The following is a 6,474-nucleotide window of genomic DNA, read 5'->3' on the forward strand; positions in this document are numbered from 1 at the left end:
TGTTGTTGCTGTGGCACCACTCAACCAGCTGATTAATCTCACTGATGTACGCCTCTTTGTCACACTCTGAAATTCTGCTGACAGCAGTTTCATAGGCAAATTGATAAATCACATTTCCTTCTCATCTCTTTGTGAATTAAGTACATGATGCTTGGTTGCTGATTTCAAGCAGAAACATACCTGATGCTAAGTAAATACTATTGACCTGCATATTCCATTTGGCCTCTAACACTGATTATACGGCATCCAGTGCTCAATAAAATTGAGAAGGCCGAAACAATCGACATCAGCGAATCCTAAAAATCGTTCGCCTGCCACCACCCCTGTTCCTAGTAAATGGCTGAAGCGGATTTCACGCTCGCTATTTTATGATCTTATTTAACACCTGTTTCTCAGTCTGCATCTACTGAATTGACCCTGTAAAGCGTGACTTTGTATTAGTTCTGAGCACCCATGCACATGGCAATGCCATCCCAAAAGCCCTTTAGTCTTTCACATACTATATAACAGAGACTATGCCACCATGTTCTAGAAGACGGGCTATTTGACTTACCTTCCCTATGCATCTTGACATACACGAGTTATAGATCTGCCGAATTCTCTCTGTGAAGATAATTATCTTGAAATTGAGAGCTTTCACAGTCTCATCCTTGCCCTCTCAATCTCGACATGCCCTACCAGACATCTCAAGCTGGATCCCTTTTTGGGCTCCTCGGCACAATAATTGGCAGTCATGTGAAGGTCCCAAACATTGTAGCCAGTTCAGTGACTGCACATTTCCTCGTCTATTTATATTAATATGCTACAGAAATCCAGATGTTTAGATGATTTTTTTAAAATATGTTGTTAAATATTCCCCTTGACTTTTCTGTAAAAGGTACTGTGATATCCTAAGTAAACACACTTCAATGAGATCTATCATCCATCCAACTGTTCCTCTCGGCCCCGGGCTTTCCATCAGCTAAACTTGGTTTTGGGCTTTGGCTGCGTGATTGATATGGTTACCGCGCCAGACAAAGTGAACAACGAGAAAACAGTGTTCACGTTTAACAAAACGCCGGCTTAGACTGCAATGGACAATCACGTGTCCAGAATTAACTGATTTGCAAGGAGGGTGGAACCTGTAGTTATGTCAACATTGATGCATCAGCTGCAGTCGAATTCAATTCAATGTTGCTGTGTCCATAATTATGAATTCCAAATGAAGATCTGAAGTGGTACTCTTAAGTCAGTTTTGTATTCCCTTGACTCGTGTGCAGGTAACTGAATTTTGAGAATTGTACAGTCTTGCTCAATAGGGTCCAATGTATTCTATTTAGAACTCCTCACAACAGTTAATAACCACTCAGCTGACAGAAGTGTGAAGACCAAGTGACTGATGGCCATACAAATGACAGCATTGTAATCGTATGAAGGGATAATAATAAATGAAATAATAGGCCTGTCATAAAGGGGAACTTGGGGAGTGGACCCAAAAGCAAGACATAGACACTGAACTAACAGGAACAGCACTAGGCGTGAGAAGGAAGCAAGGAAAGTGGGGAATAAAGGAAGTTGGGCATTACCCAGGCCCCAGATGAGACATGAATCCTGGGTCTGGGTGAGGACATGACGAGGATAGCGGAACCAGGACATAAAACTGGGAACTAGGAGCCTGGGCTTGGACTGGGAGCCAGACTAGATAAGGACGCAGATCCTGGGTCTTGACTCGGGCTCGGACTCCAGAACCTGGTAAGGACAAGACGTGGCTACAGGACGTGGAGAAGCACATGACTGGATGTGAGACTCATGGACTGGACAAGGAAACCCCAGCACAGGACGATGGAACCTCAGCACCGGGCTGGACAAGATACTCCTGGGCTGGGCGAGGGACATGACAAGACGAGAACACAAAGGCTTGGACAGGACAAGGACCTTGGACGTGACTGGGACTGGACGACACCCCGAAGCCTTGACTTGGTCGAGGAAAAGACAGGAATGCAGAGCATTTGTTCGAGTTAGAGACAGGAACATGGAACACCGAGCCAGTACCCCTCCTTGGATACGGGACGTAGGGCCGGGGCTCATTACACAGAAAGCTGCACACGACGAGACAGTTCCCAACGCTAGGTAGCGGCAAAGCGGCTGGACCTACCTAGCGGAGGCGTGGACACAAAGAGACAGTTCCACACAGGGCGAGGCTCCAGGCACAGGCAAGACGAGGCAAGGCTCCAGGCAGAGGCAAGGCAAGGCGAGGCGCGGACAGGCTCCAGGCACAGGTTTCAGGGCAAGGCTCCAGACGAGGCAAGTCAAGGTTCCAGGCAAAGCAAGGCAAGGAGAGGCTAGGCAAGGCAAGGCGAGCCAAGGCTCAAGGCAAAGGCAAGGCAACGCGAGGCGGGGCCAGGCTCCAGGCACAGGTTTCAGGGCAAGACACCAGACGAGGCAAGGCAAGGCTTCGGGAGAAGCAAGGCAAGGAGAGGCTAGGCAAGGCAAGGCTGCAGGAGGAAGGTGAAGGGAAGGCATACAGACAGGGGGGTTGGACAGGAACAATCCAGCAGCCAGAGGCTGAATCCTGAAGCTATTTATGAAGCCAGCCCAAACGAGAATCAACTGCCTCAACAGAAACTGGGGAAACCAGAAAACCTGGAATAAAGAGTATGGACCAGACCATGAAACTGAATGTGGATTTCATGGACTGGACCATGACAAGGCCAAGTTCCGGTAAATATTGTATAGTGTCAGGAGCTCAGTTTAGAAAAGATACACATATTTTTAAAACATAAATGTGCTAGAAGCAGTGGATGTTCGGGAATGAGATGAAATAAATTTGTGTATGCAGATTAGTGCAATGTCATGGTCCAAAGCTGCAGCCAAAAGCGAATAATATAAGTTTGCATTTAGAAGAGAAAAATACGCAAGTTGAAAGCATGCTGCAACTGCATAAAGCACAGCCCGCCAAACGAAAAGGATGTCACGTGTACGTACTGAATTCTGTCTTTCCTTTGCTCTGTTGGATGTGATCAATGGGCAACTGCTCGGTATATGTTAGGAGTGGGAGGTGAATATTGTCCTTCGCCTGAAGGTGCTTAACAGCGCTCTCCTACATTAAATCACGCTTTCATGAACTTGAGAAAGGTATTTCACCGTCTGGTTTGTGTTATCTAAAACCCAGATCAAGTAGATACATGATCAGTTATTTAAAGGATATATCAAGTAGAATTGACAAGGACGACACAGAACTAATGCCAGTACACTTTAAGGAATGCACTAAACGAATATAAAATTGAAACCTGAAGTTGAGAACAGTCTGATGAACAAGTGCATCAAGGGAAGTGGGTCATTTGGCTTTCTACTAAGAAAACATATAAAATCCAGTAAAACTCTAAACTATCGATTTCAGCAATCTGTGTAACTCTGGACGACTTAGACGACTATTCAGGCGATGAAGAAGGATTAGAAAAACTGGATGAAGATGTTAGTTCTTCTTCAGCGCTCATCACCTTTGTGATCCGCTTTATGATGAGTATGATGTTCAGCGCATTTACAACGACTGTTAAGGTAATAACGAGTTTCAATTGTCCAATAGTCTATGCAAATCCATTAACATGTTTGGCGTATATTTCACATTTCAAGTTTTGAAACGATCAGTGTAACAGAAACTTAATTTATGTTTCTCCCAATGTGTGGTTGGGTTTCGGGAAGCTTCGCTGGGCTTATAGTGCATACCTAATTTCTCTTATGAATATGACGTCCGTGCATAAAATAATTAAAAGACCACGCACAACGATTATAATTAAAGGAAGGAGTTACTGACAATGCCAGCAGGATTTCTCAAGAAAATGCAATAAATGAAAAGAGAAGAAAACTCTTAGATTAGAGAGAGAGAGTGTGTGAGTAAGTGTGTGTGTGTGTGCACGCGCACGTTTGTTTGAGACAAAGGCGCAGAGAGAGACCAAGAGCTGTAAACGGGACGAGAACTCGGCGATAAAAGTATTCATTTATGCTTAAACTTGATCGAGCTGAAGAAACGAGGGGCAAATTGATTAGGAAGAGATGCGGTATTTCTCGGTTAGGAATCTGATGGGAAAACAGTCATTTTCCAGCAGGTTATCAGAGCGTCCAATTTCAGGAAGAGTAAATGTAATTAGAAAGTTGACTGGTGGGACTACTGAATTAGTATTTAGCAAATATCAATGAGTTATGCTAATCAACACAGGAGACGTTTATAAGATTGACAACAGACCATGAATAAAATGTGATAGTCAATATTGTAATGAAATTTCTATAGAATTCTGTTCATATACAGATTTATAACAAAAAATAACATAGTGATGGTAAAAATAGATGTGAATTTGTTGAATAGAAACAGAGGACAGGCGATTGGTTTCTCGAGTTGTTTTTGCACATCATATTATAATTCTTGATTAGGATGAGCATGCTACCTATAAAGCTTACACAACTGATATAAATCAAACATGTTCACTTTTGAAATATTCACCCACAGCAGTAATAGCTTCCTTGGCGAAAATATGCTATGTGAATCTCAGTGCCAGTGGCCAAGGAATATTGTTTTAGGTCATTCCCACTTTGTTGCAGCAGTTTCATCTAGAGGAAATAAGTTACGTTTTCTTAACCTTCAAAGGTGCGGAGAATTGTGCGAGAATCACTGGAAATACTCATTAGTTGAAGATGTATCTGTGGGAAGCAAAATACAGTTAACAATTGAGGTTGAAATCCTTTCTTCAGAACTTGCGAGGAGACAACGAAACTTGTAAAGTACAATGTTTCTGACAGTGACAGGATAAAACCGGGATGAATCCCGCTGATAAGATATAAACAGGGTTGTCTGATCTAAGAATTAATGAGAGCTCTTCGAGAATTAGAAGGCAAATTGAGGCACACAGACATAGATATGGGTCAGAAAAACTGCAGAAGCTGGTAATCGGGCAGAGAGACATACTATTGGAGGCATTCGCCGGGTTATGCAAAATTGTAAGCGGAAAGTTTCGGAAGGTGACCCGGTGTATCAGAACTGAAGTGAAGAAAGAATGTAGTCTCTATAAAGTGGAGAGCAGAAAGTTGACCCAAAAGGCTGGAGGTGAAAATCTTACCTAGCCGAGGTGACAGACACGGGTAAGTGCGAGAAGGGAGAGAATTTGTTGAAATGTGATAGGTGGGGACAGACAAAGATAAAGCAAACAATCGGCCAGATAAATCCAAGCGGGAAGGCGAGGATAAATGTGGAGAATAAGGATGGGTGGTGATATGCGGGGATAAAAGAGCTAGACCTACTGGAATCGGACAACTAAGGGGAAAATAATGTATGAGCTATAAAATGCTTTGCAGGATGACAATCACGGCACGTTAGTCTGAGTATGTTCTTTACTCAAAGCGAAATAAGTTGAGAAAGAGGATAGCTGTGTCAATAATACCAAACAACTACTAACACCCTGTACACAGATAAATCAAGTCATGTAAATATGTAGAATTCATTACTCTGGGAATTAAAAGTATAAAGTCTTATTCCCGTGGTGGGCAAACGATTAGAGAGGGTTGTTACAGACAGCTTTTACGGGCTTGTAGCGAAATGCCTTTGTGTGGCTCAGGCAGGGCCTCGCGAGAGTGATTAACTGTTTAGAGGACATGAAAAAATAATCATTAAAGATCGAGCAGCAGATGTGATGAATATGCGTTTTCGTAAGGCACTTGTCAAGGTTGCCCGTAGTAGGCTCAATCAGACTGTCAGGATTGAGGCGATCCTGAGACAGTTGCTATATAAGTTGGAACTGGTTTGCCTACAGAAACAGAACTGTGGCAGTAAATGGAGTGCATTCCGACTGGAGTTCCGTGAGTAGTGACATTCCGCGGGGAAATGTTATGGTATCCCTGCACTTTGGAGTTTTGACAAATGAATAAGTGGAAGGACATTTTAGTCAGCTTGCGGATGACGCGGATTGTTGGTTTTGTGGATATTGTAGAAGGTTTTCATATGTTGCACTCGGATATTAACAGTATCCCTAATATCCCTAATAGTCAGTATCCTATAGTCAGTATCCATAATATCAATATACTTCATTTTGTGTGTGTTTCTCTCTGTTGTAGGTCACTCATGTGTGGAAAGTTTCACAATCTTCATCTTTATCATGCACAATACGATTTTACTTGCTTCAAAATATCAGCGTATATGATTCCAAACTCCATGTCTGTAATTGCAATCCATTGAATTTTTCCTCGTGAGGCAATTTATTCATTCCAATGAAGAAACTACTAAAACTTTACCGTATTTTCAGTGCTGTGGCGACACATTTCCTGGCACATCCGAACTGACTCACAATCAGATAGCCTACGGGGGTTTGCGAGCACAGGGCTTTAGAGCCTCTGCGCCACGAGGGAGGTTTAAAAGTGAGGCTGAAGATTTCGAATAAAGTTTTTTCCTTCGACTGCAGTTACCGACTCCGTGTCGTAATTTTAGCGCTGCGTGTAGCACACGGCTAC

Source organism: Hypanus sabinus, chromosome 26 (genome assembly GCF_030144855.1).
Source record: "Hypanus sabinus isolate sHypSab1 chromosome 26, sHypSab1.hap1, whole genome shotgun sequence".
In the NCBI taxonomy this organism is placed as follows: Eukaryota; Metazoa; Chordata; class Chondrichthyes; order Myliobatiformes; family Dasyatidae; genus Hypanus; species Hypanus sabinus.